Below are 13,416 nucleotides of genomic sequence, written 5' to 3' on the forward strand. Positions count from 1 at the left end.
CCCGAGTCCAATTATCTGGTACGATTCGCCACATGAAACTTGCTCGGAATATAAGGGTCAGATGCAGATTGCTGTAAACGCGCTGCCGATTTAAATGGTTTACATTTTTCCAATGCCCATTTATTTTGTTTGGTCTAAAGGTGTTTGTTGCTATATTCCAGTCGATATTTCGTACCCTGTGGATTCGAGGATTCCTATGGACGCAAAGCTGTGTATTACTGGTTGAGTACGAACCGGGGAAGTGGGTGTGTCTGAGCAAGTTCCTCTTCCGTGTTCACAAATGTGCCATCTGGTATTTAAGGAGACCGAGGTAGTTGGTTGGTGTCTTGGACAGTATTATGTAAGTTCATGCTCCTTTATGATTTACGATTGCCCTGTCTGGACGGAACCTTCTCCATTACCTTATTTTTGCCTCCCAGATTTGTTTATTATATTCAATCAATGCTCTATGATACCCGTAGCACCATACCCATTCTGTTAACAATTAAAACAGACCAATTCCAAAACCTGTTCTGTTGTGATCTGTTCTGTTCTATCTTGTTCTGTTCTAACCTGTTCTGTTGTGACATGTTCTGTTCTAACCTGATCTGTTCTGTTGTGACCTGTTCTGTTGCGACTTGTTCCGTTGCCGCGCGCACCCGAGTTGCATACATTGCCATTGTTAGTAGCTCGGTACTACTTACAGGGCTAGAGGGTCTTATTTGAAATGTTCTTTGTCTTATGGGCAGTTGTGTTAAAGTCTGTGACAACCCTACTGTGTTCTTATGCTGTGCTACATTAACGCCAACATCAAAGGCGTCGGTTCACTGTTACTTTTTATACTGTGGTTCCGTCCAGACAGGGCAATCGTAAATCATAAAGGAGCATGAACTTACATAATACTGTCCAAGACACCAACCAACTACCTCGGTCTCCTTAAATACCAGATGGCACATTTGTGAACACGGAAGAGGAACTTGCTCAGACACACCCACTTCCCCGGTTCGTACTCAACCAGTAATACACAGCTTTGCGTCCATAGGAATCCTCGAATCCACAGGGTACGAAATATCGACTGGAATATAGCAACAAACACCTTTAGACCAAACAAAATAAATGGGCATTGGAAAAATGTAAACCATTTAAATCGGCAGCGCGTTTACAGCAATCTGCATCTGACCCTTATATTCCGAGCAAGTTTCATGTGGCGAATCGTACCAGATAATTGGACTCGGGTCAAGGTAAACTTTATAGCAAAGGCAGGGAAAAAGGACTACTGACAGCCTAAATCCGTCAGTCTATTATTAGTCTAACATCGTTTCTACTCAAAACTTCCTCTTCCACACGATATTCAACCTAATGCAAAGAGCTCTAAAGACAATATTCAAATGGTGGCAAGCAGTGCGTCTGTATAATATGGACACTAAACAGGCCAAATGCGCATGGAGCTCTCAAGCATTAACCAAACTCAACGCCTGGGTTTTTGCAAATATTAACCCTTAGCATGCCCACTGAACACATACACCGAATGTCATTTTATCAAACTCTAGACAGACCTGAAATACCTCCTAAAAGACAAATGAACCAATGACCGAAAGTACGTTGAAGAGTTCCAAGAAAGGCAATTCAATAAGCTCAGAGCTAGCATCAGCATGGGCAGACAGGCCTCAATCTTCCAGGCATTAACAAATATATGATGCTTCCCTGCGGTCTGGAAACCTATGTCGTCAACATGCACACTACTACAAACGCAACGCTATCTAAAGGATGATTGACCATATTTTCTTATTTCGAAAGAGATTATCCTATGAGCCCTAGCCCATTACAATAATTTGAACTTTACAGTAAAGGAAATTATGTCAAAATTGCATGTACGATTTTTATTTTTGAAGATACGAGTAGCCCATCTAACGTCGCATAGTTGAGCTACAATCACAGAAGTTCTGCTACCCCGCAACAGATGTCAACCTTATTACATTTAAGTAAAGTTAATTTTTGTGCTAAACAATCAAAAAATCCTGGCGAAAATATTGAAATACTAGCTTTTGCCCGCGACTTCCTCTGCGTGGAATTAGTGACAGCAGCTAAAGTAGGTATAGCGCCTGGATAATGCTAATAGCAATCATTCAATATGCTCATTGCTTACTTCAATTATTAGGCAATTCATTAACTTTATCAATTCCACCCGCCTTTGCCCTCTCTTCAGGAATGATTTCCCTGATTTTCTTCAGGACTCGAACTATCTCTGTACCAAATTTCAACTAAATCGGTTCAGCGGCTTAAGCGTGAAGAGGTAACAGACAGACAGACAGACAGACACACTTTCGCCTAATTAGCGATGATATGAAATCCCTCCTTGTAATTTTAAACGGATTTGTTTTCACATTGACATTGCTTAAGCGCCACCGTACTGAACTGACAATAGGGAGCATGCATGAACTATACAGCATAGGAGCCATCTGATTTTTGACGCGAGACGTAAATGTGACGTTTATGCTTCCAATGGAACCCACAAGATGGCAGAACCTACTATGCATAATATGTAGATGGTATAGCACTTGCTTTGATTAGGTTAGGTCTTGTTTTTGTTTGAAATCGAGACTTGATATATTTTTAACGACGATGATGACACACGCTTAGTAACTCTGAAACATTGCTCTACACAACCTCACCTTAAGGGGCTGCCCGCGGTTTTCATCGATATTTGACAAGGTTTGAGCCGTTACTTCTACATTTACACTTCAGATAGAATTATAAGACAAATGGCTACCGATTCTTCAATCTTTAATCTCCATTCTTGTCTACCGGATTTTGAAACTAATGAATACTTATTTTTTTATGATTTTTTTAAACATTGTCTAAAAATAACACTTTTTTCGTAGCTGGATTGCTGTGAAGGATCTTACATGTACGAAATCTGCATATTTGGGTTTGTCTTTGACGTCTCTAAAAACTGGTCAGAGATGTAAATTTTAAAATAATTAACACAAAAGCTATGGCCTGAAAACCAGGTTGTTGGCCTAAAATTGTTCAACTTGATGTCGAATATCTCGAAGACAATGAACTTTGAAGTAAATATGGCATACTATATTGCTAAAAGTCGTTGCTATTATAGCTACAAAAAAACAACGGATTGCACTCCGGGAGTGCCGACAGAAGTGAAAACTCAATGACTAGTCCAAAATGTCTGCAGCACTATGTATAATTGACCCATCCTCCTTTCTATTGAAACACTTTAGTCCGAAATTGCTGGTCAGTGAGCTTGTTTAAAATTCAAATTTGTACAGTTAATTCTTTAAAATTCGAATTGAAATTGTAAAGTTACCTTGCAGATCTCGCATCTAAATATATTTGATCATGATATTTTGAGTTTTATTCACCATTACTAGAGTTCACTTTTATTAGCGATTTCATCAAGATGTAGCTTTATTGAATTATATTTGAGTGATATAAAGTTTGAATGTAACTGTGAGATCCTCGTATTTCAACCCGTACAAGATTAGAACCTTTTTCATGTAATGTCATTGAGTTTTTCTTTATTGATTTAATTGCCATCTATTTGAGTGGCCATCTAAACGTTACGATCACGTGATCGCTGTCTCAGAAAGTGCCCAACGCCGCTAAAGAAGTTCTCACTTTAAAAACATTAGAAAACTAAAGGATTCAGATCGAATGTCATTAGCGCCAAGGAGCCCCTTAACAACGAATTTTGAAAAACCAGCTTTTGCATTTTTTTTGTACTCGCATTGGGAACATTATAAAATACCTAAATGATTGGTAAATAAATAAATAGTCATTCACTTTTAAACATTTTTTTATTTCAGACATACACAGACGTACACTTATTCGAAGTCAAAAAACACATAAGTTCTCTTGATGATTTTCGGGTTGGTCACCTCTACGAACCACACCCCCGCGTCTTTCCAGATTAAAGTTTTCTGTTTAAGAGGCACGGAGAGGAATGATCTAATGTTGTGTTTTCTTAGCACCTCCAGCAAAAGCCCCTCCGCATGGTATCCCGAGTGTAACTGAAGGATGCTCCTCTCCTCCAGAAGTTCTTTGATCAGCTTCTTGAGATCGATCCGGGCCGCCTCCCACTTGTAAATGTCCACGTCAGGTGCCAGCGCCTCGATTGATGAGATGAATGCAATATTTGTTTCGTCGCTATCTCCACATTTATAATTGTACCCTAACCCCTTGTTACTAAACCACAGCCTCGCAACGAGTTCAATGACGTACTCCATTGTTATTTTCTGATTTTTAATTAATTTTAGAAAGCGTATGCGTCAGTTACAGATTGCAGGTATTGTGATCTCATTTATGATATTATAATTGGAACTGGTGGGGGGAGGGGGAGGGGGAGGGGGAAATGACCAAACGAAATAGTCTTATGTAATCTTTCAGTAGGAGTAGCAGAGAAAGCGTTATTATTGTTTGTCCTTGTCACACACTCACATTTTTTTTTAATTCCCCACAGTGAATTTAGTATGGTTTATGTTAGGTAACAAATAACCCGACCAAGTTACGTAGGTTATGCTTGATATGTTGTCAGGTATATTAAAACGTGTTTTCAATTTCTTCACTTTGCGTATGTTCTGTCCCTCACGGACTTTCTGACCTCTGAACTCTGACCTCTGACCATTCCGATTGAAAAGATTGAAGAGTATACCCCCAACATCGCACGAGTTTCATGACCATGTCGCATTACAGAATTACAGCATTAGTAAAATCTACTTTATTTCTAGTACTTAGAGTTAATCATCTTTCAAATAAGCTTCATTATCTGACTAAGGTTACAATACTTAATTCATGACGGCTGATATTTGCTTATAATTTCATACAAATACATCAAACTCTCTCTATCTGTCAAATTCTACGGTGAATGGAAGTTTACAGTCACATACGACTTTTTGTTTTCGAACGTCACGGTCTACATCTCAACGATCGGCAACGCGCATGTAACATCTCGAAATTGCAGGCGTCCATAGGCTACGGTGACTGCTCACTACCAGACGGGCCGTGTGCTTGTTTGCCACCGACGTGGTATATAAAAAAAGAAAAAAACTTATTGAACCTTTTTGCAGTCGGCAACGCGCATGTAACAACTCTAAAGTTGCAGGCATCCATAGGCTACGTTGACTGCTTACCATCATGTGAGCCGGATGCTTGTTTGCCACCGACGTATTATTAAAAAAAAAAAAGTCTGGGCCTTTTTGCAGTCTGCAAACTACAAACTACATTTGATAACCAAAAGAGACAAAATCAACCGTAAATAAGTGTGCTAGAAACCCTAAATACTACATGAGCAGGGGGGCCGGAGGTGTCCCCTGCCGAGGTTTTCCTGAGGGTCTAATGATAATAATGATGATGATGATGATGATGATGATGTATAGGTTTCAAAAGTCTGAACTTGCAAGCGTCCAAAGGCTACGGTGGCTGCTTACCATCAGGTGAGCCGGATGCTTGTTTGCCACCGACGTAGTATATAAAAAAAAAATCTGGATCTTTTTGCGGTCGGTAAACTACAAACTCCATACATTTGATAAGCACAAGCGACAAAACCAACCGCAAATAAAAATGCATCCGTGGTAACAATAGAATTCGCAGGCGTCCATGGGCTACGGTGACTGCTTACTGTCAGGCGAGGTCGTCTGCTTGTTTGCCACTGACGTGGTATTAAAATAATTGGCCAAGCACGAAGTCAAGACTACGGTGTTCAGAGCACCGTACGACACATCCCTAGGTGGTTTTAAGTTTGGATACTAATACTAATTTATCCCATAAGTACATTTTATTGACTAGGAAATAAGAAGGTAATGTCTGGGAGCTCTGGGACCTTGGAGTTTGGACTTTTATTAAAGTCCTCTGGGCTAGGTATAGGTAATGTAGAAGTTACAAAGCTTCTACCTTAGATATATTTTTTAGAGATTAAAGATTTTATTTACCACCTTGTCGGGTTGATTGTATATCCATACCAAATTACAGCTTTCTAACACTAACAATCAACCTCATCTTGGTAGTGAAAACAGGAAAAATCGTAAGTCCCATTTCGGCCAACCGAAATCAAGAACGTTTATATAATATAGGCCTAATACCGTTTATCTAAAACGTTTGGTGAAGGCACATTTCTAGTAGAAACAAATTATTATGAATTTCTCTGTAATTTGTACAAACCATTTCGTAAACTGACATTCCGCTAAACTGTTGTTTTTACATCTTACTAGCATCCATAACATATTGAAGTATGATATTCTTCCACTTGTCTGAACATTTTCATTATTATTGATTCTTTTTTTGTGAGAATGGCTTTTTCTGCCACGGCACTTTGCCAATTATTGATTTTTTCAAACACCAAAATAGTTGACAATTTAATATACGTCAGAGTTGACAGGCAACTTCGAGCATGAAAAACTAAATCCGTCAAAAATACTGGGTATACATACAACCTCATAATCTTTGATATAGTCGCAATTGTTGTATTTTAAACTTGTAGACTGGGCAGGCACGACTCAAAAAGGAATAATATTACAATTAAGTCTGTGATTCGGCATTTCTCGGTTTTTGACGTTAGGCTTGTTTCTGACTCAAAATATAATTAACGTTACCGGACAATTTTGGACTTATTGTACATCAGTTTTTAAAAGCAAAAATATTTTAGTAGAACTGGAATTCATGAGTACCAAATCTTAACTGACATTTTTGTCACTCAAACAAATTTGATCAAGATCGGCTTACTTTATATTTCGTCAACTTTACCTTTGTTTCCAAAAACTGTGAATTGTGAATTTTAATTTTTTTTTCGTCACAGAACAGTATCTAGTTGCTGCTCTCACCAATCGGTTCAAACATATATAGTAACAGCACCAGTCATGGGACATTTAAGAGGGAATTTGGAGTATTTGTGATATTTCCCTAATACATGTAAATGGTCTACCGCTTAGCGTATTAAAAGATGAAAGTCCTATCCGTCTTTCATGTTTCAGGCGTGTTGTATCAAAGATACTGCGATGAGTTTCCATATACTTAACAAATTAAAACTATGCTTTTTTTCTCCAGTCATGGACACCAAAGCTCCAGTAATGGGCCCCCCAGTAATGGGCACTGCTCTATCAGTATAAAATATTGAAATAGGTCATCAGATCTGGTCCATGTTATCATAATATTGCATTATCATCCGATTTGCATATTTAATTACGAATACAAAATTTCAACTCAATCGGAAATCGGAAAGTGGCTCAAACTCGGCTACCAAAATTTGACCCACACTAACTAACAGTTGGAAAAACGATATTAATTTATCCGAAGTCCGAGCATACCTCCTGGTTGACATAATCGTAACTACATTTTACTTCTGTATTGTTTAAACATGATATGATGGCATGGCAAGCATCATTATGTAAATTGTCCCATTATAGGAGGTATGCAGTTTTACAGCTCCTATAATGGGATTGGGCCAAATACCACTATTTTTTTACTTCTGTGGAGTCACAACATAGTATGTTGTATACCTTATCTCATGGTCAATGCAATGAACAAAACACATTCTAGTTTTCATCAAGTATTAATTAATTAAAATTTAATAAATTAACTCACCTCTCTTAGCGAAGTTGTTAAGAATTCGTAGTGATATTTTTTTTCGGTGACACGACAACTTTTGGGTTGACGCCAATTTCTTAAAAAACAACCAAATTTAATAAAAATTCAAACTGAAACAGCTCTAGGACTCTTATTTATGATAATATACAGGCGTGATTATAAACTACTTTTAGACACTTATTTTAGAGGATTTGTGGTTTTTTGTCCCATTACTGGTTCCACGCCCATTATAGGGTACACTACTATACATACTTTATACAATTAATACATAAATGTAATGGTACTAAATGAAAAGGAATAGGTGCTGTTTCGACGAATCAGCCGGCCTAGCCAAGGTTACAATCGCTATCGCTTCGACAACGAAAAGCATTATGTCTCTCTATCACTCTTCCATATTAGTGCGACAGTGACAGTTGCGTTTCGATCGCTACGGAGCGTAAGCGATCGGCATCTTGGCTACGCAGCCTGATACTCTCAGTAAAATCTATAGGTAGATGACGCCATAGCTGTTAATAAATATTGAATGACTTTATTATCTCTATTCGCTTTACTAACTCTATGTGCTCTAATGTGAAAAAAAAACACAACGACAGTGAAGAACGGAATTCTTAATTTAAATTTGAACTGATAAACTCCAATAATAAATATGATTCTTACTGAGCACACTGCGATAGTCCATTGGTTGGAAAGCCCGTTCGAAATTTAAACTTATTTGCTTTATAATAAGGTTGCATTTGGCAGATCTTTTACTCTCTCATACTTATAGTAGGCTATTCAGAAAACAAATGAAGTATCTCACATAAGTAAGTAAGTAGAATTAAACTTTGTATCAAAGACATAAGTCATAAATTTCAATGTCAAAGTTTTAAGTAAGGATCTTTCTAACTAAAACTACTTCTTAATATGAATGACCAGTGTAAGCATCAGTTAGCTAGCCCTAAGCAACCAAAGATCAGGCTGCAGTTTAAAAACTAATAAAGTTAGAGTTAACCTGATAATTTTCCCGCCGTCTCCATACTCGTTTTAGTTGGATATTGACTGGTCAGCTGCCTGTTAGCTATAGTTTTCCCGAAAATCGCCAGGACAGAGGTGAAAATTTTTGTATGGAAACTTGCAACTTTAAATGCATTTTTTATCGAAACTATTGCATTCTAAAATGAAGTCAAAATCAGTCCATCGACTCAATTTTTTGCAAGCTTTCTAATGGTACCTCACACGATTCTTACAATTGAAAATAAATTTCAGCCTACCCCTCTTAACCCCTAAATTTCCCCCTAAAATCAGAAATAAGCAGTTTCGACTTATTCACAGTGTTAGTGATGGTACTTGCCATAACTATTCCAAATTTCAGGTATTTACATCAAACGGTCTTTGAGAAAAACGCATTTAACCGATTTGCAAGACCGAAGTGATCCCATAAGAGCACCGTGAACAAAGTTTTGTACGGTGCTCTAAAAAACGCCGATATAAGCCTCATATTTTAAAACAAAGTTATTGAATCTTTGGGCAGTCGGCAGCGCGCTTGTATCCACCCTGGAGTTGCAGGCGTCCAAAGGCTACGGTAACAACTTACCATCAGACGGACTGTATGCTTATTTGCCACCAATGTGGTATAATAAAAGAAAAACCCCTTTACGGTTGGTAAACTACAAACTCCATACATTTGATAAGCACAAGCGACAAAACCAACCGCAAATAAAAATGCATCCGTGGTAACAATAGAATTCGCAGGCGTCCATGGGCTACGGTGACTGCTTACTGTCAGGTGGGGTCGTCTGCTTGTTTGCCACTGACGTGGTATTAAAAAAAACGCCGATATAAGCGTCATATTTTAAAACAAAGTTATTGAATCTTTGGGCAGTCGGCAGCGCGCTTGTATCCACCCTGGAGTTGCAGGCGTCCAAAGGCTACGGTAACAACTTACCATCAGACGGACTGTATGCTTATTTGCCACCAATGTGCTATCATAAAAGAAAAACCCCTTTACGGTTGGTAAACTACAAACTCCATACATTTGATAAGCACAAGCGACAAAACCAACCGCAAATAAAAGTGCATCCGTGTAAACTATAGAATTCGCAGGCGTTCATAGGCTACGGTGACTGCTTACTGCCAGGCGGGGTCGTCTGCTTGTTTGCCACTGACGTGGTATTAAAAAAAAAACGCCGATATATGTCTCATATTTTAAAACAAACATGATGGGCCTTTTTGCAATTTCATAGCGGATGTTTTTGGAACTAACTAGCGGTGTCCACTGACGAGGCGCCACTAGCGACATCTATATTGTTAAGCGAATCGATAGTCTGTCAAGCCGGATATGTCAGAAGCAATGTAAAGCAAACTAAAGTATGGTAACCCTAGGAAACGAACAAAAGGCAGGAATGTACATCGAACAGCGATGAAATGTAAACAAAACAGTTCCACAGATAAGATATAAATGACACACGATTTTCGAACTATTCAAACGTAGTGTTGGTAGCCCACGATTTTTCAAATTTGCCGCCTTTTTCTACTTACTAGATTTGCTTGACCAAGATTAATTAACTTACCATGAACCCCCTCTGACTCTGCGGACTTTTTTAGAAATACTCAGACGGCTGCTCATCTATACATATCATAGCGGATGGTTTTAGAACTAACGTTGCGCATACATACAGTCGCCCTCTGGCGGGGAAAGTTTAGAACTAACGTTGCGCATACATACTGTCGCCCTCAGGCGGGGCTAGCGGGGATTTTTGGAACTAACGTTGCGCATACATACTGTCGCCCTCTGGCGGGCCTGGCGGGGATTTTTGGAACTAACTAGCGGTGTCCACCGACGAAGGCGCCACTAGGGATATCTATTCATTTAAGCGATTCAACAACTCACATACAAAGTGGAGACATCTATTCATTTCATAGCGGATGGTTTTGAAACAAACGTTGCGCATACATACTGTCGCCCTCCGGCGGGGCTGGCGGATATTTTTGGAACTATCGTTGCGCATACACAGTGGCGCCTCTAGCGGGGAGTAGAGTGAACTAACGTTGCGCATACATACTGTCGCCCTCAGGCGGGGCTAGCGGGGATTTTTGGAACTAACATTGTGCATACATACTGTCGCCCTCTGGCCGGGCTGGCGGAAATTTTTGGAACTAACGTTGCGCATACATACTGTCGCCCTCAGCCGGGGATTTTTGGAACTAACGTCGCGCATACATACTGTCGCCCTTGGGCGGGGCTGGCGGGGATTTTTGGAACTAACGTTGCGCATACATACTGTCGCCCTCTGGCGGGGCTGGCGGGGATTTTTGGAATTAACTAGCGGTGTCCACCGACGAAGGCGCCACTAGCGATATCTATTCATTTAAGCGATTCAACAACTCACATACAAAGTGGAGACATCTAAACATTTCATAGCGGATGGTTTTGGAACTAACGTTGCGCATACATACTGTCGCCCCCAGGCAGGGCTGGCGGATAATTTTGGAACTAACGTTACGCATACATACTGTCGTCCTCAGGCAGGGCTGGCGGGGATTTTTGGAACTAACGTTGTGCATACATACTGTCGCCCCCAGGCAGGGCTGGTGAGGATTTTCGGAACTAACGTTGCGCATACATACTGTCGCCCTCTGGCGGGAGAATTTTAGAACTAACGTTGCGCATACATACTGTCGCCCCCACGCAGGGCTGGTGGGGATTTTTGGAACTAACGTTGCGCATACATACTGTCGCCTCCAGGCAGGGCTGGTGGGGATTTTTAGAACTAACGTTGCGCATACATACTGTCGCCCTCTGGCGGGGGATTTTTAGAACTAACCTTGCGCATACATACTGTCGCCCTCCAGCGGGGCTGGCGGAAATTTTAGGAACTAACGTTGCGCATACACAGTGGCGCCTCTAGCGGGGAGTAGAGTGAACTAACCAGCGGCGCATACATACTGTCGCCCTCCGGCGGGGCTGGCGGATATTTTTGGAACTAACGTTGCGCATAGACAGTGGCGCCTCTAGCGGGGAGTAGGGTGAACTAACCAGTGGCGCCATCTAGCGGAGACCTTTGGAACTAACGTTGCGCATAGACAGTGGCGCCATCTAGCGGGGAGTAGGGTGAACTAAATTGTCACTACCTTACGCATACATACTGTCGCCCTCTGGCGGAAAAGTTCTGGTCCAAAACCGGTACAAACACTACTGATCTCGAGTATATTTCAGTGCCAAGCGCCCCATTTCCAATACAAAATGAACCCACGCAGCGGGTATTTGGCAATAAATGTGTTTTAAATTTTCAGATTCTGAACCACCAGCAAAAGTTTTTGAAGAAAGTTTTATATTTCCTGTTACAAAGTTGACATGAAAAACGAGTACCTACCAAACACAATAATTTGAACAACGGAAAATAAAATAATACTTACTTAGTAAAGAAAAATAAATAAACTCACAGAACATTTGTATGTTTTATTTTATTTAAGATAATAATGCTTAATAAAATACGTAGCAATTCTTGTGTAAATATTCTTACTATGTGTTATGTGCACCCAGCAACAAAAACAGCAACATGTCTATGTACCGCTCCTTGTATTGAGCCTTAATTCTTAATACATATGTAACTTCTACATGCATACGCATGCATACATGATGCAATCCGGGTTTTCAGGGAAATGTTGTTTTCAATCAGCTTCTTGCCTAAAACCAAAAACTGCTCGTAAGCAATGTGATTTTCGCAAATGTAGCAGTAGAAATAGGAAAATATGATGTCAAGTATAACTCATTACCTTTGTACTAAATCAGCCTTTTATCGAACTATTAATTGATTTATCCCTTAAAGTTTTGCTTGAAGTTCACATACTGTTATAAATTTATACATATTACGTTGAAAATTGCATTAATATTCGTGAAAAATCTGCGTATTTGTTGTGTTTACAAGTTGACAGAAATGTCACGTTGGAAACGCACGTATTTTTCCATAACATCTGTCACGTTTACTCGCGTAAAGTATTTACGCAGAATAATTCTGGCTCAGTTTTCATTATATAATTAGAAAGAGAGCGTTTTAGGTGTGAAGTTAGGCAAGTATGGAAAACTCGCGTAAAAACGTTTGTAACTCATGGTACAAATTGAAATTTTTAGTTCTTTACGTGACCGGTAGAGGCACTGTACAATTACTCCATACATTTTCCTTAACTTTCTCACTATCTTCACTTCTCACTGTCATTCACGGAACTCATAGTAGAGCTACTGGTTATCAAATGGTTGTTTTATGGCTGTTAATGCGTGTGTCGTCGGAAAGTTTCCAAGATTGCTAAGTTTCCATATTCAAACATTTCGGAAACTTTTTTTTTAAATCTTTATTGCACAACACAATACATGAAGGTCCAAATGGCGGACTTAAATTTTGTATGGGAATTGAAATTGTTCGTTTCCAAAATAAAAGTTTCCTAATAATGACCTATGAAATTTTCCCTGAAATTTACAAAAACTACGTGGAACGGTAGTTTGCGCCAGGCGTGCAAGGGTAGATTGGATATAATTACTGGATTTCGTCTGTTTTCAGTATGTTTTCAGGGTATTTCTATAAAACTTGCGTCGTCTGCTTGCTTTTCAGCAGTACGGCAACTCAATTATTTTTCAGGGCGGCGCTAACAGTAGATTTGGCGTCGCTGCTACCAGGCACTCATAACAATACAGTAGTAATATTTCAGCGGCTTCAGCGTCGGAGCGAGACACTAATATCTGAAAACAAAGGGCGACGCCACGCGAGTGATAGAGATATCGACGTTTTCGGTGCTCCTACGTCGTGCTAAAAATACCCAGCTGAGGAAAGTGATTATTATCTTCCTAAATAACATATGGGTGTCACA

The 13,416-nt window shown here is 39.6% G+C and overlaps 1 long non-coding RNA gene across 1 annotated transcript; it reads right to left on the reverse strand.

Moving 5' to 3' along the window:
• Positions 1-11,999: 11,999 nt before the first annotated feature.
• On the reverse strand, positions 12,000-12,749 carry LOC134669212 (uncharacterized). The gene is made up of 2 exons (XR_010098874.1): positions 12,331-12,749; positions 12,000-12,241 (listed from the first exon to the last, which is right to left on the reverse strand). It is a non-coding gene; the product is annotated as an uncharacterized LOC134669212 (long non-coding RNA).
• Between the last annotated feature and the right edge of the window lie 667 nt (positions 12,750-13,416).

This window comes from Cydia fagiglandana, chromosome 12, assembly GCF_963556715.1.
Source record: "Cydia fagiglandana chromosome 12, ilCydFagi1.1, whole genome shotgun sequence".
Classification (NCBI taxonomy): domain Eukaryota; kingdom Metazoa; phylum Arthropoda; class Insecta; order Lepidoptera; family Tortricidae; genus Cydia; species Cydia fagiglandana.